The sequence below is a fragment of the Staurois parvus genome, unplaced genomic scaffold (genome assembly GCF_062004578.1).
Source record: "Staurois parvus isolate SC_StPar_1 unplaced genomic scaffold, SC_StPar_1.0 ptg001083l, whole genome shotgun sequence".
NCBI lineage: Eukaryota > Metazoa > Chordata > Amphibia > Anura > Ranidae > Staurois > Staurois parvus.
The window spans coordinates 841,542-866,474 of NW_028318879.1; the positions used below are offsets into that span (position 1 = coordinate 841,542).

General features: G+C 45.4%; 1 protein-coding gene and 1 long non-coding RNA gene across 2 annotated transcripts in view; one reads left to right on the forward strand and one right to left on the reverse strand.

Moving 5' to 3' along the window:
* Positions 1–391, reverse strand: part of LOC149440448 (carbonyl reductase family member 4-like) — a 30,868-nt gene extending 30,477 nt beyond the window's left edge. Inside the window, exon 1 of the mRNA XM_089658598.1 lies at positions 203–391. The gene's annotated coding sequence lies outside the window, so the exon portion shown is untranslated. The remainder of the gene's footprint in view (positions 1–202) is intronic.
* On the forward strand, positions 305–21,514 carry LOC149440449 (uncharacterized). The gene is made up of 3 exons (XR_016307624.1): positions 305–408; positions 8,256–8,376; positions 21,344–21,514. It is a non-coding gene; the product is annotated as an uncharacterized LOC149440449 (long non-coding RNA).
* The last annotated feature ends 3,419 nt before the right edge of the window (positions 21,515–24,933 follow it).

Genomic DNA, 24,933 nt, shown 5'->3' on the forward strand with positions numbered 1-24,933 from the left:
TCTGTATTGTACTAGTCACCAGTAGTTCCTACAACTTCACTCCTATCCTTACAATGGACAGAATCCAGCCGCTCCAATCTACACCTCACCACACATCAATGTATCCGTCAGATTCATCAAAAGAGTGGAGGTCACAGTTCTATCACTGAAACTGCTGCTCCCTCCATTGCCTTAGCAGACAAATCATATATCATCACAGTACCACTCCGCAGGTTTCCTTCCAGCCTGTCCTTCCTAGATAAACCAGCTCCACACTGCTCTACTCCTCTTCCTGCGTTCCAAGCCTCGCTCTGGCTCCTGGTGACCTCAGTAGGTCATGTGACCTCCTTCACTGCTGTACAAAGAGCTCCTCCTCATGTGGTGAAGTGACGGGGCCAAGTCCGTGCACATCTCTCACCTCTAGATAAAGTAAGTGTGTGTGCGCGTGCGCACTGCCCCAACCTATAACTGGCCTTTGCAGCAAGGAGCACGTGGAAGGGCCACGCATGTCCAACAACAAAGAAAAATTCCCAGCTCAGCTTACCAACCAACCGAACTGCCCTGTCTAACAGCTGGACCCCACATTCTCTATATCCACTCTCCCCAGACCCGCATTCTCTATATCCGCTCTCCTCGGACCCCGCGTTCACCGTATGCTCTCTCCCCGGACCCCGTGTTCACCGTATGCTCTCTCCCCGGACCCCGCGTTCACCGTATGCTCTCTCCCCGGACCCCGCGTTCACCGTATGCTCTCCCCGGACAGCGCGTTCACCGTATGCTCTCTCCCCGGACAGCGCGTTCACCGTATCCGCTCTCCCCGGACAGCGCGTTCACCGTATCCGCTCTCCCCGGACAGCGCGTTCACCGTATCCGCTCTCCCCGGACCCCGCGTTCACCGTATCTGCTCTCCCCGGACCCCGCATTCACCGTATTCGCTCTCCCCGGACCCCGCGTTCACCGTATTCGCTCTCCCCGGACCCCGCGTTCACTGTATCCGCTCTCCCCGGACCCCGCGTTCACCGTATCCGCTCTCCCCGGACCCCGCGTTCACCGTATCCGCTCTCCCCGGACCCCGCGTTCACCGTATCCGCTCTTCCCGGACCCCGCGTTCACCGTATCCGCTCTCCCCGGACCCCGCGTTCACCGTATCCGCTCTCCCCGGACCCCGCGTTCACCGTATCCGCTCTCCCCGGACCCCGCGTTCACCGTATCCGCTTTCCCCGGACCTCGCGTTCAATGTATCCGCTCTCCCCGGACCCCGCGTTCACTGTATCCGCTTTCCCCGGACCTCGCATTCTCTATATCCGCTCTCCCCGGACCCCGCAATCACTATAGCCGGTCTCCCCGGCCCCCGCATTCTCTATATCCACTCTCCCCGGACCCCGCATTCTCTATATCTGCTTTCCCCGGACCCCGCATTCACTATATCCGGTCTCCCTGGACCCCGTTTTCACTATATCTGCTCTCCCCAGACCCCGCATTCACTATATCCACTCTCCCACAGTACCATAGTTGCAAACATTTTAAAAAAATTTCTAGGGACACTTTTTTTTAATCGGATGTCCAGAAAGCCAGTGTAGGCGGATCAATATGTAAATTAGGGACGGGGCATCAATTGTGGGTGTGGCTTTAATTACTTTAAGTGTTGGGCATTGCTTAAAGGGGGTGTGGTTAAACAGAGTGAGATTTTCTTGGGCTCCCCCATACAATTTTGCTCTCCACCCCAACAGCCCAAAAAACAAATAAACACACAGACTTATCTAAAAAAAAAAAAAAAAAAAATTAATAATGCAAACATAAAGAACTGGTCCACACTCAGTGATTAGTTGCTAGAGGTTACAGCACATTACCTCTCGGAGGGTCAGAGATTGCAGACATAGTACAGGAGACGGTCAGAGACTGTGGACATGGCGCAAGGGATGGTCAGAGACTGCGGACATAGTACAGGAGATGGTCAGAGACTGCAGACATGGCACAAGGGATGGTCAGAGACTGCGGACATAGTACAGGAGATGGTCAGAGACTGCAGACATGACACAAGGGATGGTCAGAGAATGCGGACATAGTACAGGAGATGGTCAGAGACTGCAGACATGGCACAAGGGATGGTCAGAGACTGCGGACATGGCACAAAGGATGGTCAGAGACTGTGGACATAGTACAGGAAACGGTCAGAGACTGCAGACATGACACAAGGGATGGTCAGAGACTGCGGATATGGCACAATGGATGGTCAGAGACTGCGGACATACTACAGGAGATGGTCAGAGACTGCGGACATGACACAAGGGATGGCCAGAGACTGCGGACATGGCACAAGGGATGGCCAGAGACTGCGGACATGGCACAAAGGATGATCAGAGACTGTGGACATAGTACAGGAGATGGTCAGAGACTGCGGACATAGTACAGGAGGCGGTCAGAAACTGTGGACATGACACAAGGGATGGTCAAAGACTGCAGACATGGCACAAGGGATGGTCAGAGACTGCGGATATAGCACAGGAGACGGTCAGAGACTGTGGACATGGTACAGGAGACGGTCAGAGACTGCGGACATGACACAAGGGATGGCCAGAGACTGCGGACATAGTGCAGGAGACGGTCAGAGACTGCAGACATAGTGCAGGAGATGACCAGAGGCTGCAGACATAGTGCAGGAGACGGTCAGAGACTGTGGACATAGTACAGGAGATGACCAGAGGCTGCGGACATGACACAAGGGATGGCCAGAGACTGCGGACATAGTGCAGGAGACGGTCAGAGACTGCGGACATAGTACAGGAGACGGTCAGAGACTGCGGACATGACACAAGGGATGGACAGGGACTGCAGACATGGCACAATGGATGGTCAGAGTACAGTATGCTCCACCACAAATATTACAGTATGCTCTGCCATATATATCACAGCATGCTCCACCACAAATATCAAAGATGCTCCACCACAAATATCAAAGATGCTCCACTATAAATATCATAGATGCTCCGCCATAAATATCACAGTATGCTCCGCCATAAATATCATAGATGCTCCGCCATAAATATCACAGTATGCTCTGCCACACAGTATGCTCCACCATAAATATCACAGTATGCTCCGCCATAAATATAGATGGTCCGCCATAAATATCACAGATGCTCCACCATAAATATCACAGTATGCTCCACTATAAATATCACAGTATGCTCCGCCATAAATATCATAGATGCTCCGCCATAAATATCACAGTATGCTCTGCCACACAGTATGCTCCACCATAAATATCACAGTATGCTCCACCATAAATATCACAGATGCTCCGCCATAAATATCACAGTATGCTCCACCATAAATATCACAGTATGCTCCGCCATAAATATCATAGTATGATCCGCCATATATATCATAGATGCTCCGCCATAAATATCACAGTAGGCGCCACCATAAATATCACAGTATGCTCCACCATAAATATCATAGTATACTCCACCATAAATATCACAGTATGATCCACCATAAATATCACAGTATGATCCACCATAAATATCACAGTATGCTCCGCCGTAAATATCACAGTATGATGTGCCATAAATATCACAGTATGCTCCACCATAAATATCACAGTATGCTCCACCATAAATATCACAGTATGATCCACCATAAATATCACAGTATGCTCCACCATAAATATCACAGTATGCTCCGCCATAAATATCATAGATGCTCCGCCATAAATATCACAGTATGCTCTGCCACACAGTATGCTCCACCATAAATATCACAGTATGCTCCACCATAAATATCACAGATGCTCCGCCATAAATATCACAGTATGCTCCACCATAAATATCACAGTATGCTCCGCCATAAATATCACAGTATGCTCCGCCATAAATATCATAGTATGATCCTCCATAAATATCATAGATGCTCCGCCATAAATATCATAGTATGATCCGCCATAAATATCATAGATGCTCCGCCGTAAATATCACAGTATGATGTGCCATAAATATCACAGTATGCTCCACCATAAATATCACATTATGATCCACCATAAATATCACAGTATGATCCACCATAAATATCACAGTATGCTCCACCATAAATATCACAGTATGATCCACCATAAATATCACAGTATGATCCACCATAAATATCATAGTATGATCCACCATAAATATCACAGTATGATCCACCATAAATATCACAGATGCTCCACCATAAATATCATAGTATGTGCCACCATACTGCTCCCCCCCCCCCCACACACACATACACAACTCTGCACCCCCCCTCACACACACATGCCCCCAATCATGTAAAGCGGAGAGCACCACCTGACTTCCGAGAGGTGGAGTAGGGGAGTGGTCTGGGTATGTCTATGCAGTCCATGGCAGCTGTCCGTCACAGATTCAACTACTCAGGATTCTGCCTGGGATGAGCTTCCAGCAGGACATTGGTCCAATATTCTGGACTGTCCCGGGCAATTCATGACTGTTGGCAAGTATACACTAGTAGTAACTATAAACTGCTAAATACCTTTTCTCATCAGTAGTTAGAACAGTCTTGTGACTTCAGCAGAGCACTGGTTTAAGCTTGCAGGAGTTTTCTTTCTGCTCTAGGAGGATGCAGAACCCCTGACCTCTGGACATTGCTGATTGGCCCTGTGCTGATCACATGCACTCTCCCAAGGAAAAAAAAACCTCTCTAGCAATACACCCCAAACTGCGCATGTGCAGAATGGCTATGGATTCAGTCTGTATCAGGTGGACATTTGAACAAAAGGAGGGGTAGAGAAGACAGGATCAAACAGCCATTTTACACAATGCAGAGGATTAACCCCTTAGGTTCCACAGTGAGTATAACAAGCATGCTTTACTGCATATACAGGCTGATTTTACTGTTGTGGGTTTAGTAACACTAGGGGTTTAGTTTGCACCCATTTGCAAAAACGTGTGTAAGCTGCCTCTTCACGACACCCCAGTATGCTACAGTCCTAGCTCCATAAATTTTGAGGGTCTCCATAGTAGAAGCGCATATATAATAATGGATAGACTGTGGGCAGGTAAGTCTGGAGAGAGCCCACATACTTGGTGCCCAGTGACACCAATACAGTGATCAGTGCTAATAAAAAGCATTAACACTGTACTAATGACATTGGGCAGGAAGGGGTTAACATCTGGGGAGATCAAAGGGTTAACTGTGTGCTGTGTGTGTTTTACTATGAGGCTGTGTCTGTGCTTTCCACTGTAAGCACACTGCTGGGCAGAGCCATACAAAGCAGTGTGCTGGAGCTGACGGGAAAAACTGTATTGTTTACATACAGTTCTCTCCCCTGTTGGTAATACTCGGCGATCACCAAGTTCCAGCAATTAATCACTGTCCAGGACGCGGTGATTGACAGTCGAGGCCGCAAATGTTGGCGTGGGTAGGGCGCGTGCACCACCTACCCGGAAATGCAAAATCACGTATATATACTTGATTTTATGCACCCCTGCCGCCCTGTAGCAGTATTTCTGCTATAGGGCGGCGGTAAAGCGGTCGAAGAAAAAATCCAGGATTTTTTTTTTACCCATGCAGTGGGTCTGCTCATTTTTGTCTAGGGGTGCAGAGAGTGGGGATATACTTACCTAATCTGGCAATCCTTCAACCGCAAGACCAGTCCCTGCTGCTCCTATCCCCTGCACGCTAGCAGTCTTGTCAATTGAATATTCCTGACATCATGCCCATATACTGGTTTTGAACAAGAGTGAGAGCGTTGTTTTTCAGAGGATCAAAGAATCGGGTAAGTTTAGCCATTTGGTGCGTCCAGGGCCGTGGATAAGGGGGGTACCACTAGTCCTCCTGTACGGGGCCCAGGCCAGAAGGGGGGCACAGGCAGCTAGGTGAGTCAGATGTGGGCAGGGAGGGTGATGGGTACGACTGGGGGCATTTACTGGAACCGATCCCCTGTATGGCTCTTCTGCAGCAGCTGAAAGCTGACTTCTTCTCCTCTCCCTCCCACTGGCTTTCAGCTGCTGCAGAGAAAAGCCATACAGCCGCTGCACACATCACCCTCCCTGTGCACCATACATTTCCCCCTGTGTGCTCCCACCCCTGCAGTGCTGCTGGCTGCCCTCCTCTCCTTCTCACCGGCAGCTGCAAGCACACAATAGGATCCTTCAGGATGAAGAGTGGGGGAAATATGTCACATATATCAGCCCCTTCCTTCCCTGAATGAACACAGTTCATGATTGGTACCTATCGCTCACTGTGTTCACTCAAAACTGAAGCATATTAAACGGTGTACTATTTTTAGGGGGGGGCTCTCAGGTTGGCTGTATGGGGCCCCGTGGTTTCTAACAGCAGCCCTGGGTGCGTCCCTGGACAAAACAAGCAATTAACCCATGCAATGCAGACACAGCCCCACTGCATGGGGAAAAAATAATTATGGAGTTCTGTTTTAAAAGGCAGCAGCTACAAATGCTGTAGCTGCTGACTTTTAATAAAAGGACACTTACTTGTCCAGGGATCCAGCCCTGTCCATGCTCAAGCTGGTTCTTCTTCGCTCTTTGGGTTCCCAGCGCTGGCATGTCTACTGTGGGAAGCTAGCTGTAACTCCTTTTGGCATTACAGCCGACTTCCCACTGCACATGCATAAGCCGCGCTACGCCCTGTGAAAGGTCCCGCAGCATCCTGGAACCTGAAAGCTGTGGGCCAAGGTAATCCAGGTGGAAGTGGCAGCAGGTGACAACTACCTGCTCCCCAAGGTAAGGGGTGTTTTGGGGGGACCTAAAGCAGAACTTCCCTTTTAGGTTGAGGTTCCACTTTAACTCAGTAAGGGCCGGTTAAAAACATAAAGACGCAGTCCGGATGCATTTCTGCATGAGCGTTTTTAACTCATTTCTGATTAGTTCTGGTTCTTTTTTGATGCATTTTCCCCCCTTTTTCTCAACTTAAATAAGAACATGTATGCTCCGGCTGCATTTCGGTGCCTATTTTATGCATTTTACTGCTTTCCAGTACAGTTCACTGCAGAAAAAATGCAGCATATTGTACTTTTTTTCTGGAACTGGAATGCACTAGAACTGACGTGCACTATGCCATTGGAAACCATAAAACCTACTGTTCATGTATTTTTGATACAGAAAGAAAAAGCCCTGGACATGTGGTGTGAACCGGCCCTAAAACAAGATTTTTTTATTTTGGGCGGGGGGGGGGATCTGTGTGGTTAAAGTGGAACTGCATTGCACCTGAGCGCCACAAACCAAAAATGCTAAATAATTCATTTTTAATATTCAAAACAAACTCCTCCATCCATGTCTCCATGCTTAATTTTGCTGAGAAATCATTTTGAATATCACTTCTTTGCATTTCTGGCAGTGGTCATCTTTAGTAAGGGCAGATGATTCATGTAGCAGTTACTTCCTGGAATCCATCTGTCCTTAGCTCAGGCATTGGCTGAGCTGAGAACCCTTCCTTCCCTCCTGAAGACTCCTGGGATGCATGACATCATTTTCCTAGGCATAGAAACCAGGAAGTAAATGAAGGAATGCAAAAAAAGGTTAAAACAAGTAAATATGATATTGTAGCACCCTCCTAGTCAGGTGCTAGGATGTATATGGTTAGGTAAAGCATAGCTGTGTTTCTCTGCTTACCAGAGAGGCTGTCAGGTGAATTCAGTGTGGTATTCTGCTTAGTCTCCCTAGTGGTCTGATTATGTCAGTATTTCTGTGCTCAAAGCGGTACATTGTTTCCAATGGAAATATGTTGTTTTTTTATTGTAGGCCTGTAATTCTTAGGAATAACTCACTGAAATCTGTCCGAACAAGAGTCTAGTAAACATCCCGGGTATGATAAAATTTCAAACACGAATCATAAATTATAATATAATAATCATAAAAATAATAATAATACATTTAATTCAATAATATAATAAAAACAAAAACACTGAAATTTGGAATAGAGCGCCAAGTTCGCACATCACTGAGCAAAGTCGCAGAATCGTTTTCAGTGTCTGATGACGTATTTCCCCACGAATCATTATCACTCAATTCTGCAAGTGGTTCTGATTTACTATTGCTGTTCTCTAGCTGGTCTAAAACCACTTTTGACCTAAAGGGATGCTTTTTGGACGCCATGGACGTTTCTCAGTTTCCAGGCAGAAAGAACAGTAAAAATTTTGGCAGGGCACAGGACAAAGCACTAGGGACAAAATGTGTGTGAAATGCTTTGATACAGTAATGTTATACTGTGTGATTTTAGTGTATTATGTGTATGTAAAATTTTGACATATTTGAATTTCACACCAGTTCCGTCCCCCATACGTCCCAGCGCTCGCAGGGAATGGAACCCGGAAGATGGATGCTGGCGTCGGCCGGCGGACATGGCCGGGGAGGCTGCAGGGGGGACATTGCAGGAGCACAGGACAAGGTAAGTGATCCAGGGATCCCAGAGAAACGCTGCAGAGTAATATCGAGTGTAGCTCGGGGTTACCGCTTCTGGTACTGAAAGTTTACCCCGAGCTACACTCGGGAATACCGCCAGGGGGGTTAACAGAGTGCTGTGATTAATTAGGTCTGGTCATGCTGCTCTGGTGCTGTTGGAAGCTATGAGAGCCTTCCAGAACATGGGTAGGGGCTAGGCAAATGAACAGCATGAATATGGATACAGCTCTGCCCAGTCGCAGGGGAGGGTTGCCCCATTGACTGTTGGGAGTGGTATTTATATTCTGAGAGCACATGGGTTCAGTGCTTTCCCAGGAGTGGATTGCACCAGGCAGGCTGGAGGCAGGCTGCCTCACCTGGCACTTGCTGCCATGTGGCCTCAGGTGGGTCGACCTGAGGGCATGACATCAGAGAGAGTGACCCTGGTTCTACAGTATGCTGACTGAGGGGAGCTGTCTGCCAAATATCTGTCTGGTATCACTGGAGAGAGTCACTTGGAAGATTGGAAGGAGGCTACCATTCTGTTCTTGGGCCTTGTGAGTACAGACGGCGTAGGTCTTAGAAAGGGAGCACTAGCTAGTGTTCTGAAGAGCTTGTCCAAGTGTTTCTATTGCAAAGGACTTTGCTTAGCTACGTTACCTTTGGGCTGTTGCAGCCTGTCGTAAATGGCTTGTACCTGAGGGGCTCAGCCCTGTAAGTACTATTACTGCTAAAGGGACTTTGCTCACTCCTAAACCTACTTGCTGCTATAGGTTACAAGACAAGTTTGCTGTCTAATGCCAGCTAAGACTTCATAAGTCTTCATCTCAGCTAGATGTCCTCAGTGTGAATAGTTCTGATTTTGGAGCAGGGGCGGACTGACCATTCGAACACTCAGGCACTGCTCGAGGGCCTGAGGTCAGTAGGGGGCAGCATGAAATGCCCCTGGTACCTTTTTATAGGTTTTTTTGGGTGTGTTTTGAGTGTGGGCAAAGACACAGGGGCCCCATGAATCCCTATTGCCCGGGGGCCCCATGAGTTGTCAGTCTGCCCCTGTTTTGGAGTATCCTACTACAATTCCCCATTACTATCTCCAGTTCTACAATAAACTCCAAAAACAAAACATTCCCTAGACTGGTCATTGAAGACAATGAGCAGAAGTGTGTATGAGTATATTGGGCTGCAGAAATACACTGTGCCTGGCTGCGAGGCGAAGCAAAGGAGAGCCTGTGGAAAACATTCAAGCGGTTCCTTCGGGGGTAGCGCTACAATATCCTTTCCTATCATTATTATTTCCTATTTACTAATGCTAGCAGCATCAGGATTAGAAATAGCCCATGTTGATTGAGAGAGTGAAGTTTCCTTTAAAGCTGAGTTCCACTCAAAAGTGGAAGCTCCGCTTATTTGTCTCCTCCTCCCCTCCACTGCCATATTTGGCACCTTTTGGGGGGGAGCAAGTACCTGGTTTTGACAGGTACCCGCTCCCACTTCCGACTCAGTTCGCCGTGGCAAAGTTTGCCAGAAGTTTGCCCCCCCTCCTTCCTCCCGCAGTCTCCTGGGAACCTTCCCAGAAGACTACCGGACCAATGAGAATGTGCAGTGGGAACCCGGTTGTGAAGCCGCAAGCTGTCTCAGCCTGGTGCCCACAGTTGTGATGCCGGCGCCAGGGAGAGAAGAGGCAGAGAAGGGACGGCGCAGGTGAGTACATCGCTGGACTCTGGGACAGGTAAGTGTGTGTTTATTAAAAGTCAGCAACAACAGTTTTTGTAGCTGGCGGCCCTCCAACTGTTTTGGAACTACAAGTGCCATCATGCTTCTACCTGTGGGAGTCATGCTTGTAACTGTCATCCTTGCAATGCCTGATGGGACTTGTAGTTCCACAACAGCTGGAGGGCTGCCAGTTTGACACCTGTGATATTGTTGCCTGTGTTCCTACTTGGGAAATTTACCTTTGTACTTGTGCTGATGGCCATTGTCACTGAGAAAGAAAGAAAGGCTCCTTTCCTCGCTCCTTTTGGGTGATTACACACACTGCGATTTCAAGCAGCAGGAATCCATTTGCAAATTATCTGCGGCTGCTGACAGCCTGCCATTGCATTATACATGCTCAGCGGCTGCAGCAATTTGTACACATCTGTCAATTCCTGCTGCAGAAACCTGCAGATTCCTGGTACTGGAAATGGCAGAGAGTGTAATCACCTGTGTGAATGGGGCCGGTTCACACTATAGAAACGCAGTCCAGATGCGTTTCGGATGCATTTCTGCATGCACGTTTATGACATGCTCCGGTGCGTTTTTGACACGTTCCAGTACGTTTTTTATGCATTCCTGTTCCTTTTTTCCCCCTCTCTTTTTCTTCAATGTAAATAGGGACATGTGCGCTCCAGTGCATTTTTTATGTGTTTTGGTGCGTTCCAATGTGTTCCGGTGGGTTTTTATGCATTTTAACGTATTCAAGTACAGTTCTGTGCAGAAAAAATGCAGCATGTTCTGCTTTTTTCTGCATCCGGAACGCACTGGAAATGCACACACTGATGTGAACTATGACATTGACAACCAGATAACCAACAGTGAGGAACAGAAGTATTTGAACACCCTGCGATTTTGCAAGTTCTCCCACTTAGAAATCATGGAGGGGTCTGAAATTCACATTGTAGGTGCATTCCCACTCTGAGAGACAGAATTTAAAAGCAAAATTCAGGAAATCACATTGTATGATTTTTAAAGAATTTATATGTCTTGCACTGCTGAACATAAGTATTTGAACACCTGAGAAAATCAGTGTTAATATTTGGTACAGAAGCCTTTGTTTGCAATTACAGAGGTCAAACGTTTCCTGTAGTTCTTGACCAGGTTTGCACACACTGCAACAGGGATTTTGGCCCACTCCTCCACACAGATCTCCTCTAGATCTGTCAGGTTTCGGGGCTGTCGCTGAGCAACACAGAGTTTCAGCTCCCTTCAAAGATGTTCTATTGGATTTAGGTCTGAGACTGGCTAGGCCACTCCAGAACCTTGATATGCTTCTTATGGAGCTACTCCTTGGTTATCCTGGCTGTGTGCTTCGGGTCCTTGTCATGTTGGAAGACCCAGCCACGACCCATCTTCAATGCTCTGACTGAGGGAAGGAGGTTGTTGCTCAAAATCTCACAATAAATGGCCCCATTCATCCTCTCCTTAATACAGTGCAGTCGTCCTGTCCCCTTCACAGAAAAGCACCCCCAAAGCATGATGTTACCACCCCCATGCTTCACAGTAAGGATGGTGTTCTTGGGATGCAACTCATCCTTCTTTTTCCTCCAAACATGACGAGTGAAGTTTAGACCAAAAAGTTCTACTTTGGTCTCATCTGACCACATGACTTTCTCCCATGCCTCCTCTGGATCATCCAGATGGTCATTGGCAAACTTCAGACGGGCCTGGACATGTGATGACTTGAGCAGGGGAACCTTCCATGCAATGCATGATTTGAAACCATGACGGCGTAGTGTTCTACTGACAGTGACCTTTGAAACCACAATTTTGTCTCTGGTGTCTTTTGACAGCTCTTTGGTCTTGCCCATGGTAGTAGTTGGCATCTGACTGACTGTGGGGTGGACAGGTGTCTTTAAAGAGCTCAGACAGGTGCTACTAAGTTAGATTAATGAGTGGAGTAGAGGTGGACTTTTTAAAGGCACAGTAACAGGTCTTTGAGAGCCAGAATTCTTGCTGTTTCTTAGGTGTTCAAATACTTATGTTCAGCAGTGCAAGACAAATAAATTCTTTAAATATCATACAATGTGATTTCCTGAATTTTTTTTTTAATTCTGTCTCCCAGAGTAGGAATGCACCTACAATGTGAATTTCAGACCCCTCCATGATTTCTAAGTGGGAGAACTTGCAAAATCGCAGGGTGTTCAAATATTTCTGTTCCTCACTGTACTTTCTGTGCATTTTGAATGCAGAAAAAAGCAACTGAAATGCATGTAGTGTGAACTGGCTCTAGGTCCTCATGCACACTGGACATTTTTACAGTGGCTGTTTTTGGCTTTTGACAGTTTTTTCTACAGCTAGTAAACCCCCCAGCATGTTATCCTATGTGTCCATGCACACATAGACTGTAATCAACGTTTTTTGGCTGGAAAAAAAACCCAGGATTAGTGGGTTTCTAGAGAAGTTTTTTAGCTGTAAAAACGCTCTAATGCTGAAAAACGCAGTAAAACGTGGTAAAACGCAGCAAACCGGCGTTTTTGAACTTTTTTTTACCCCCCCCAATTTTTTTTTGGGGGGGATGCTAAAAACTGCTAAAACCGCAAATGCAGAAAAACTCAGGAAAACACCGCTGAACGTGTACATAGCTAACATTACCAGCGTTATCAAAATACTCCGTGTGCATGGAAACTAAAAGTTAGAGCTGTCATGGGAACAAGAGGTGAGGGAAATCTTGCAATAGGGACAAATGTTCTGGTGACATATAAGATTCTAATTCCCTTCTCTATGGAAAGATTACCTCTCACTTCCATTCGCATCTCTGGAACAGGAAGTGATAGTCCAGCCGAATATTTGTTCTTAGTTTTACAAGTTTGACAACATTTTACAAGACGGGAAAGTAAGCAGAACCCTCCAACTGCCATGCAAACAGAAATAAACATGCTTCTTCAAGACAAGTAGGGGAAAGCTACATTGTCGGATTAGTTTTTCTGTCTGTGTCCCTTTTGCAGATTCTCCCTCACTTCCTGTCTGGTGATCTTTGTCAGCCGGACAGAAAAGAGGGGAAATCTGTTCATTTATGGCTTGACTTACACTTCTCGCAGAACCTAAAAACAGAACTTTACATACACTGTAACCACCTGAGCTCCAGAAGATTCTACCCCATCATGACCAGGCCATTTTATGCTATACGGCACTGTGATAATTTAACTGGTAATTGCGCAGTCATGCAACGCTGTACCCAAACGAAATGTATATAATTTTTTTCACACAAATAGAGATTTCTTCTGGTGTTATTTGATCACCACTGAGCTTTTTATTTTTTATGATATAAACGGAAAAAAAACATCAATTTAAAAAAAACAAACATAATTTTTACTTTTTGCTATAAAACATATCCAATAAAAAGCTGAAAAAAAAATCTAAATTTCTTCATAAATGTAGGCCAAAATGTATTCTGCTACATGTCTTTGATAGAAATAAAATCCCAATAAGTGTATATTGATTGGTTTGCATGACAGTTATAGCATCTACAAACTATGATAGATGTACTGGAATTTTTTTTATACTACTAATAACAGCGATCAGCAACTTATAATGGGACTGCGATAGTGTGTTGGGCAATCTGACACTAACTGATGCTGGGGGGAACTGACTAACTGATACTGACATCACCAGTGACATTAATACAGTGTCCTGGTGTACTAATGACACTGGCTGGGAAGGGGTTAACATCTAGGGCGATCAAGGGGTTAAATGTGTACTTAACCATGTGTAATGTGTGTAAAATGTGTTGCATTTACTAATAAAGCAGGAATGAGAAACAGAGAGATCTTTCAGTGATCTGTGTGGAATGTCAACCCAGAGCTCTGGGCTGTGTTTATACACAGCCAATCAGCAGGTTCTGGCTGCGAATCATTGGCTGGGACTTGCTGACAGGCTCCCACTGTTTACAATCACAGCAGGTGCCAGCCGGAGGGGTGCACATGTGAGCATCCAGAAGTAGGAATCAACATACAAGTATGTTGCTTTGCCTACAGTGGCCGCTCATCCACAGTACATTACGGGCGGGCAGTTGTTAAGTGGTTAATGGGATATATAGTCCTTAGAAATTGAAAGCAGACAGCAAAGGAGAAGCTGCAAAGCATGCAGGGAATCCAGGAAGTTGTGGAAAGAGAGGGTCAGCAGACAGGCAGCACTTACAACATGAAAGGAGATTTTTCAAGTAATTGTACAGTATATTGGATTGTCAAAAATGACTACAGTACTGTTTATATTGTAATTACAATGCTGACGTTATAAAATGAAAATGTATGCTGATTCAGCAATAACTCCTCATGATAAAGTGTTACAAATATCAAATATCAAACAAGGTGATATCGAGGCTGGAGGGGTAGCTGTCCAAGGCACAGTGTTTTTGGGATGGGGTGGGGGTGGTCTAGAATTTACAAGTGTTCTATTCTCCGGCTGCATGATTGACAGGAGTGACAGCAGAGTCACTTCTGTCAGACAAAGCAGGAGCCATATTGGTTGCTATAGGTAGGGTTCTGTTCTTCCTCCCTCCAATAGCAGCCTACTGTGAGCAGAAGAAAACAGACAGGAAATGCATTCGCTGAGAAAAAGTCTTTTTTCCCCCCTTCAATTCTGCACTTTTTTTTAATGTCACACTAACAAAAAATAAGTAAAGAAAATGGAAAAAAACAAAAAAAAGTTTAAATAGTTATGGTTAAAAATAAATAAATTAAAAAAGCAGAAAAATATTAGTTAAAGTGTTACTAAACCCAGCACCCTGCATTCACTACAACTGGTCTCTCACAGTACACAGAAGATGGAAATGTAATTATTTTAGTAAATATAAACTGCTAAATAGTGGTGAACCGAAATTAAAATTCTGGTGCTGAAACCGAAAATTCAGGATGCACTTGGCCGAAAACCGAAACCGAAATGGACAGTTTTTAAACATGAATATATTTTTCAATCACAATTTTTGTGGAAAAAATACACTTAAACGATTAAAAAAAACAACAATATATACCCCAATTTTTTTTTTTAATATGAAAGATGTTACACCGAGTAAATAAATACCCAACATGTCATGCTTTAAAATTGCGCACACTTGTGGAATGGCGTCAAACGTAAAAATCTCCATGTGTGACGCTTTAAAAATTTCTACAGGTTACCAGTGTGAAGTTACAGATGAGGTCTAATGCTATAATTATTGCTCTTGCTCTGACGTTCGTGGCGATACCTCACATGTGTGGTTTGAACACCATTTACATATGTGGGCATGGCCTACGTATGCGTTCACCACTACCTTTTTTTTTCTTACACTGTCCCTTTAACCACTTCTCTACCAGCACTTTCACCCTCTTCCTGCAGAGACCAATTTTCAGCTTTCAGCACTGTCACACTTTGAATAACAATTGCGCGGTCATGCAACACTGTACTCATATGAAATTTTTATCATTTTTTTGAGACAGAAATTTCTTTTGGTAGTATTTAATCACCTCTGGGTTTTTATTTTTGCTAAACAAACCAAAATCAACATAAATTTAAAAGAAAAAAGTTTCTGTTATAAAATTTTGAAAATAAGTAATTTTTCTCCTTCACTGATGTGAGCTAATGAGGCTCCACTTATGGGCACTGATAGGCGGCACTGATGAGGAGGCACTGGTAGGTGGCACTGATGGGCATTGACAGGCATCACTGATGGGCACTGAAAGGCAGCACTCGTATATGGCACTGATAGGTGGCACTGATAGGCGGCACTGACTGGAACTGTTAGGCAGCACTGATGGACACTGATAGGTGGCACTGACAGGCACTGATAGGTGGCACTGATGGGCACTGCTAGGCAGCACTGACTGGCACTGCTAGGCAGCACTGACTGGCACTGATAGGTTGCACTGATTGGCAGCATTGATAGGCGGCACTGACAGTCATTACCTTATATGGCGGGCGGGAGGCGGTTAAAAAAAAATGTAATCACTATTATTCCTATCACAAGGAACGCATGCATCCCTTGTGATAGAAATAATTAGTGACAGGTCCTCTTTATTGAGAGATAAGGGGTCAATAATTGTGTTTTTACACAATGCAGAGGATTAACCCCGTAGGTTCCACAGTGAGTATAACAAGCATGCTTTACTGAATATACAGACTGAGTTTACTGTTGAGGGTTTAGTAACACTTTAGACAAGAGCAAGAAAGAGTTAAAGCAGAACTAATAATAAATGTTTTATTTAATTTTGGATAGGGAGGGTTATAACCCCAGTCAATTTTTTTTCTGCAAACTGTGTCTCATTGGAAAGAATGTACAATATATCTATATATACTGTATGTGAAAGCGCTGTGTAAATTGTCAGCACTATATAAATACCTGTAATAAATAAATAACAATAAAACAAGACAAATAGGATGAATTTTCTTAAAGGGGACACAGATAGCAATAAAAACCTGACAGGTGTTCTAATCCCTCTCCTATATCCAATTCTAGAAAAAAAAAACTTTAATTAGGGTAAACTAAGGGTTAATGAGAGGTTAAATATGAACAAATGTTATTTTTTATCTTGTAAAGTTGCTTAAGCCCTGATTCACACCGGTGCAACTTGTCATGCTATATGATTGTTTTCAAATCGCATGACAAGTCGCACCCTATTGTCCTCAATGGAACTGTTCAAATCAGTGCAACTCCGTCTCCATCTATTAGCTTGTTGAAGGCTAATGTTGGCTAATAGGTGTTTCCATTTTCTTTTTAGAGATTAATGCTACATGGTCGCGAACTCTTTGAACTGTCTGTGGTTTTTTCTCTATAGAAAACACCACATTTGCATCTCATAAGATACACCATGCCACACTTTGGCAGTTAGGGAGTATACATACGACCATTAGATAAAGTAAACTGACATTCTTTAGGGATGAATCTACAAAAATTACATCTGCCACAAGGGGCTGTGCCAATTATTTCAGATCTAATCCTAGGTTTGTTTGAATAATGGCTCTGAACCAATTGATCTTTAAGAGATGAAGACCTCCTATAAGTTATTTCTGGATAATTCTTCACATATTTGGATACTGTATTATCTATCATTAATAGGTACCAATATTTATTCAATATTTAACAAACCTCTCTGTGCTGTATCGAGTATCTTGCAATTAGCCTGACATTTTGGGTATCGGACCTAATCTTTTTCTTCTTATGGATCAGTGATTGTCTGTCCTGACCGTTAGCCCTTTGATAGGATTTGTGTACCGTGTACAGTGTGTACCTCCTAAACTTGCATTGTTTGGGAGATATTCACACTGGATGCAGACGGTGACGTCACCAGCACATGTGCTCTGAGCGGACAGTATACCCGTGTGGTCCCTTCAGAGCGGTGTGCCATGAACCGTGACTCCCGTGCACTCACACAGCAGTGATGTAATCGTGGCTTGACAACCCGGAAAGAAGACCGGGGGAAGATGGAAGCCCTGTCAACGCTGACAGCGCGCTGCTGGAGGGCTTCTTTCTATGGTAAGTATTTCATAATGTGCTAGTATTGCCATTGTGCCATTGCCTTGCAGGGGATTTTTTTTTAATGAAAAGCAGCAGTTTACTACTGCTTTAAGGGGGAAGAATGTATGTTCAATGAACACACAATTGAGTTAATACTGGAATGTTTATCTTAAAGCAGGGCTCTACAAATCCCAGGTGCCAGGTCCCCATGGCGACTAGAAAATGCATCCTGGCATCTGGGCTTTTGTCAGCCCATTCACTGCCCTATTGATCTGTTGGTCACCTGGATATGAGTCTCTGCTCTCCCTGAACTTGCTGCCACTCTCCGTACTCTCTTCACAGCTTGGGCCAGCTCAGCCTTGCTCTCATTTCCCTCAGGCCAGCTGTGCCTGGTACAAGGCCTGGCGGAGGATTCCTGAGTGCATGAGAGGGGTGGGATCACAGTGCAGTGGGCAGGGCCTGCGGTCATCTCCTATACTGACTCCCTTGGTTGCTTGCCTGGGAGTGGAGGAGGAAGCGGGGCCGCCCGTGTGGTGCCAGGGAGAGATGAAGCTCCGGGATATGGGGTGCTACCGCTCTGAATGCAGAAGCTGGGGAGCAGAGGTAGTGGAGATGGGGGGGATCAACATCCCAAATCTTGAGTTCAAGTCCCAGCTCCACTCTGGCCTCTCTCTCCTCACCTGCCATGTTAACCAGAAAACCTGGGGTGGCTGAGGCCATCCAACCGGGAGGTAAGAGCGGGAAGCATGCTCTCTAGGGGGAGGGGAGAGACAAGAGGCTGGCCCTTCAGGTGTTAAATCACCTTTGTTGTGGCAGATGGCACACCTGTGGGCCTGGTGTGGCCCCTATGAGGCTGTATCCAGGGGTCACGTGTGGGAGATGGAGCAGAGATGAAAACAAAGCCGTATCTGACTCATCTTTACCCCTTACAATGGCAGGATGAGCCAGGTCCTCTATGGGCTCCCCGTCTGCTCTGTTGCAGTTTCCTTGGACATCCCATATACCCCTCAACCCTATCCAAGTTTTAGACCCCTTAATAAAAACACAAAACCAAGCTCAAGGACTGTTTACTGACTCCCCGTGTGCAAAGAGTAGAAGAAAATGCATGTTGCCTGGCTGTTCAGAGCTTTAGGGGGACCAAAAACTCAGTAACTCCTAAGGGGATAGTGCTACATGTGGGATATCCCTATTGCAATCTGCACAGCCAATGCCCCTAGCAACTGGCAACCAACGAGCCAGGAAATTGCTGTCTGCAGTGTAAAGTGTCATGGAGTCAAGCGGAAAGGTGGAGTTGCGCTGTATTGCAGGAATTGTGACTGTTGCTGTGATTCAAGTACCATTGCTAATGCTTTAACCAGCAGCAACCATGCAGGGGCCATCCAAAAGTCTTCCTGCTGCTCTACAGGTGGCTGGTATGAGAGACTATGTTCATGATTCATCTGCCGGTGCCATTGAAATATCTGCTGTTATTTTGCTTGCCCTTGCCCAAAGCAACCGGAATGGCTTATCAGTTTGTGAAAGTCTTTTTACTGCTCTACAGATGGCTACTACAAAAGACTGTTTGTTATGTGCCTGCTTACAACTGTGAAGTTTATGTCACTACTTTGTTCACCTTCACCCGTAGCAACCATGGCAAGCTATGATACCTATGTGGATTACAAATACTCTGTCAACCACCAGCAGCTGAGGCTTATGTTCTACTACTCTTAAAGCCTGCAAAAGTCAGTGTCTGCCATGTGTCCCTGTGTGCCATTGGCCTAAGCAACTGGAGCGGTTCACCCAATTGTGGATTACAAATGCTCAGTTGCCCTGCAATGCCTGGAAAGAGTGACTCTGTGTTAATATGCTTTATAGTTTGCAGCGGGGAGTATATCCTGTTCCTTGCTGTTGTTCGTAGCAACCATTGCTACTACAACTACCAACACCCAATCACCCAACAGTTGTTGGGGCCAAATGTTCTTCTGTTGTCAGTGAATTGTTTTTGTGTTACTGCCCGGATTCAGTGGTCTGCAAACCAGTCAGCATGCTCCTGCTTTGGAGAAGCAGGGGTTAACACAAGTGCAAGGGGGGGGGGAATCCTGCATAACACTGGCACTAAAATGAGAGAGGGGCGTGGCCACACCCTTAAGCCCACCCAGTACTCCCAGTGTGCTGAGAGAGAGAGAGGAGCAAGATGGAGGGTTTTTTCTAAGTTATGCTGAAGTTTTGGTGGCTGGAGATTCCGGTGGACACAGGGGGATCACCTAGAGCAAGGACGTCAAACTGGCGACCCTCCAGCTGTTGGAAAACTACAAGTCCCATCATGCCTCTGCCTTTGGGATTCATGCTTGTATCTATCAGCCTTGCAATGCCTCATGGGACTTGTAGTTTGGCAACAGCTAGAGGGCCGCCAGTTTGACACCCCTGGCCTAGAGCATCACGGAGGTTTTTCCCTCGCGTCGATCGAGGGGATGGAGAGACTATGTCTAATTTGCCCTGAATGCAAACCCCCCTGGTAGGAGCATGGATCAAGTGCGGGCACTATGGAGGGCTGCTTAACAAGTTGATGCCCAGTGACCTAGTGCCTCGCAGATAGACCTGCAGATGGGCCTGTGTACGGAGAAGCCAGAGATTTGGAGAGCCAGAAAGTGTGCAGAGTTTGGAGTACAGAACAGGGTTGAATCTCGGAACCGTGATTTCCCTGCCCCATCGGCAGATCATTGCAGTGGAGGATGGCTGCCTGCCGTCACCTACCATCCAGCTGTACATACTGCTGGAGGGCCGGTGCCCACAAGAGCCTGGCTGCGAGGATGACCAGTCCTTAGGTGAGACAGCGGAGTGTCAGTGGTGGGGGGTTAGATTGGGAGTCACCCAGATTGCTAGCTGAGGAAGACTAGTCCCCAGAAGACACTAAGGAAGAATGGGCCTGGGGGGGACACTACAGAAGACAGAGATTCACTGCCGTGACAATCAGAAAGTTCCCACACACCAGACCCGGCTGGACATTCCCACAGGACAGAGCCCATCAGGATACCTACTTAGGCCCAGTCAAAACTTTCCTCACCTTAGCCTAGAACCAGGGCCAACAACAAGTCTTTAAAAAGATGGATCCTTTGGTCCCCACACTCTTGTGTACAGCTGGGATTGGGAGATGGGGAGCTGCTTCCCTGATTCTTCCGGTTTCAGAGAATTTTGCAGAAGAGAGTGGCTGTGGAGTGGGAACTGGACTATCCCTGTGTCCCACAAAATATTATGGACATCATCGAGGAGTCCAGATCACAGTGGGAGGATGACCTGGTCTTGGACTACATGCATGTCCCCAGGCCATTGAGATGGCCTCATGTGAATGAGGCTTGGACTTGCTTTCAAGACATCAAGTAGGAGTGGAGCAGGGGCTGGGCCATTTAGAAGGACCTGGTGGTGGTCGTCAAGGCCGGCCAGCCTAACCGTAGTTATTCCATGAATGCCTGATGGCACCATGGTAAGACTGCCTAGCCCCTTGAAATATGGCTGAAAATGGCTGACACAGAATTCCAGCCCAGCAGGCTCTTGACACTCATTTTACTTTGCAGACTAGGCTGGACTCCAGTTCTTTTCTATTTCTCAGAGATGCTGGTCTGGGGAAACTGCAGGGAGACTGCCTAACCTCACTACTTCAACAGGGGGAGTTCCTCCTTAAGTTCTTTTAATAAAGGATTTTTTAAAAAATAAAATGGACATTGCTAAAGTGCCTTGAAGTTAAATGTTACAGTTAGTTAGCTATTTGTGCTGTCCGTGCTGTCCATCAGTTCCTTTCTTTTCTGTTCTGCAGGTACCTCAAGACGACTGTCTTCCCTGCTGGAGAACAAGAGTCTGTACTTTTGTTGCTGTTGAGGGTTTCTCTTGAGGGGGAGGTGTTCCATAGTTCTTTAATTGTATTTATGTTCATATTTTTCCATGTGTTGGTGTTTTTTGTACATAAATTCATATTGCCAAATGTAAATATGTAAAGTGCATATACTTTGTTTTTCTTTTGCATCATTTATTTGTGTATATCCCCCCTCCAAGTTTGTTCCCCTTTCCCCTACCTTTTTCTGTATGGGATGCCCTGCCAGTGAGGGCATGGCTGTTTTTGTAGTGGGGGGGGGGGGGGGAGGGTGGATATAGCGCACTCCAGGTTAGTCAGATAGTTTTTTTGGTTAGAAGCTGAGTAGCACCCTGGGATGAGTCAGCCTGTGAGTGAGGCATGAGTTCACCTCAGCGCAGGCTAGGAAGGCTTTAAAGTTCAGAGCTTCTGGAGCCCTCCCACCTCTCCTGAAACCTGAGAGCTTTATGGAGGAGGAATGGAGGAGGAGAGGAGGCTCAGATCTACATACTTGGAGGGACCTGTGCGAGTGCGCATGTGCGGGAGTGTGCGTGTGCGCGCATGCGTACTACGTACATGTCACCGCAAGGCGGGCTATTTAAACCACCAGCACAGTTTAGCCTATGCCTTCTGGTCTATAACGTCCTGTACTTCATAACCTAATTCTGTTGCCTATATCTGATCTGACCCTGACTAAGAAAGAACTCCGCCTGCACCGACCCAGCTTATCCCTGACTATCCGCTTGCCTGCTCCCTTGTACCTGATCCACTCAATTGATCCTGACCCAGCTTGTCTGACACTGCTGCACATACATACCTGTGTCTGCACCTGGCCTGTATCCTGGTTGCCGCCATATCTGCCTGCTGCCGCACCTACGTTCCTGTGTCCGCTCCTGGTCTGTATCCTGGTTGCCGCCATACCTGCCTGCTACTGCACCCACGTTCCTGCATCCGTACTTGGCCTGCATCCGGATCTTCTTGGTCCTCACCTGCCTACCATCATCTCTAGACCCACCCGGCACTCGTGCCACTCTTGGCTCGGCGCCCTCTGTCCCCACTATCAGGGGATCCGAGTGGGAGTAGTAAGATCACACCTCCTCTCCACATCAGGCTCCCCAACCAGGTACGTGACAGCTTGCTTATGAGCCAAAAGCACCCTAGTATCAGAAGTATTGATTCAACCACTTGCCATCCAGAGGATTTACCCCCCTTCCTTACCAGGCCTCTTTTTGCTACTCGGTGCTGCACTAATTCAACTGATAATTGCGCGGTCATGCAATGCTGCACCCAAACTAAATTTAAGTCCTTTTTTTCACACAAATAGAGCTTTCTTTCAGTGGTATTTGATCACCTGTGCGCTTTTTATTTTTCACGCTATAAACAAAGACCACAAATTTTGAAGAAAAACAATATTTTTTACTTTCAGCTATAAAAAATATATAGTAAACTCAAAGTTGGTTATAAATTTAGGCTAAAATGTATTCTGCTACATGTTTTTGGTAAACAAAATTCCAATAAGTATATATTGATTGCTTTGTGTGAAAGTTATAGCGTCTACAAACTATGGTATAGATACTGCAATTTATGCCATTTTTTTGCTATACAGCGCTGCGCTAGTTTAATGGACAATTGCGCAGCGATGCAATACGGTACATAAATTAAATTTATGTCCTTTTTTTCACACAAATAGAGCTTTCTTTTGGTGGTATTTGAAGAAAACATTTTTTTTTTTTAAAAAAATTATTTTCTCATTTCGGTCATAAAAAATATCCAAAAAAACTAAAATTTCATCATAAATTTAGGCCAAAATGTATTCTGCTACATGTTTTTGGTTAAAAAAATCCCAGCAAGTGTACATTTATTGCTTTGTGTGAAAATTATAGCGTCTACAAACTATGGTATAGATAATGGAATTTACACAGCATTTACTTCTGACTGCCCATCACATTTCATGAGGTGCTAAAATGCCAGGATAGGTACAAACACCCTCAAATGACCCCTTTTTGTAAAGTAGACACCCTAAGCTATCTGCTGAAAGGCATATTGGGGTTTATTTACTAAAGCTGGAGAGTCCAAAATCAGACTCCCTTCTGCATAGAAACCAATCAGCTTCTAACCTCAGCTTGTTCAATGAAGCTTTGGCAATGAAACCTGGAAGCTGATTGGTTTCTATGCAGAAGGGAGTCTGATTTTGGACTCTCCAGCTTTAGTAAATAAACCCCATGGTGTCCATGAAATATTTATTTTTTTAACACAAGTTTCTGGAAAATGACAAAAACATTTTTTTTTTTGCACAAAGTTGTCATTTAAATTATTTATTTCTCGCACAAGCCATGGGTATATGTAGAATTACACCCCAAAATACATTCTGCTACTTCTACCGAGTATGGGGATACCACATGTATGAGACTTTTTGGGAGCCTAGCCACATACAGGAGCCTGAAATCCAATGATGCGTGGGGGGCGAGGGTACTTTTTTTTAGTTATTTTGTTATTTAATTATTTTTACACTGTCCTTTTAATTTTATTTTTTTTTTTTATCACTTTTAATGCTATCACAGGGAATGCAAATATTCCCTATAACTTCAATCGGCATTGTCATATATTCTTTTTTGAGAAATCTGGGGTCTATTAGACTCTAGATCTCTCCTCTGCCCTTACATTATCTAATCAAACCAAAATTGGTGTGATCAAATGCTTTCCCAATTTACAAATGGTGCTGTTTATATCCTGCGAAACTGAAGTGATAAAATGCTCGTAGCTTCCAAATTCTTAGGCTATAGAGATGATTGGGACCATTCTGGTCTCCAGTCAGCTCTATGGTCAGCTGGCAGAAACACCGGCTGCATTCTCAGGTTCCCCCTATGGCTCGGGACTGCCCGAGAAGGCCGTGGAAGGAAGCGGGGGAGGGGGGCATCATCTCCCGCTGCTTGTAAAAGCAATCCTGCAGCTAATTAGCCACTAGGATTGCTTTTGCATGAAAGCTGATCGCCAGCTGAATAAAATAATACCAGGATGATGCCTGCAGCTGTAGGCATTATCCTGGTATAACCACTCAAAGTCCAGTGATGTACCAGTAGGTCGCTGGTCCTTGTTGGGTATATATGCTACGTTCGTTTGGTTTTTTTTTTTATGCAGCCTGTGGACTGAATGAAAAAATGAGAAGAAATCTCTGCCAGAAAAAGTGTGTGGTGTGCCCACCATTAAAATATACTGCCCTGCATCCACCCACTTCTAATGGTGGACACACATTAGGTCACACTTTGCCACAAGCGCCAGTTCCAAGATTGTACAAATGTCTAAATAGCTTGAACAAAAATTGTCCACGTATAAGTGGTACCCCATATGGAAAAGGGATGACACCAAGTCCCAAACTATCTTGCCACTGCTCCCAATGTAGTCTGGGCATCTGGGGGGCTCCACGTGACTATCTTTTCCCTCGTAAATCTGAAACTTATAAGTATAGCCTGTTGCCCTCTCACAGTTCTTCTACATCTTGACCCCATATCTGGCACGCTTGCAGGGGAGAAATTGTTTGAATGCAAGGCGGCCAAAAA